Below are 202 nucleotides of genomic sequence, written 5' to 3'. Positions count from 1 at the left end.
TTAAAGTTTCCCCGGGGTTTTGTTTACGTAGGTGTTGTTCACCGCCCCCGCGTTGGGCCCGCAGTGAACGCTTACACGTGCGCTTCCCGCTCGCCACTCCCATCTATTTCTTCCAAAAAACGGGCTCCCCAACCCAAGGAGATCAAAAAATTCCCAACCTGATTTTAACGGAAAAAATGACCCGGGGGCCTTTATTGGGACG

The sequence above is a fragment of the Penaeus monodon genome, chromosome 21, assembly GCF_015228065.2.
Source record: "Penaeus monodon isolate SGIC_2016 chromosome 21, NSTDA_Pmon_1, whole genome shotgun sequence".
NCBI lineage: Eukaryota > Metazoa > Arthropoda > Malacostraca > Decapoda > Penaeidae > Penaeus > Penaeus monodon.
The sequence above is the reverse complement of the archived record's forward strand: the minus strand, read 5'-3'. Positions refer to the sequence as shown.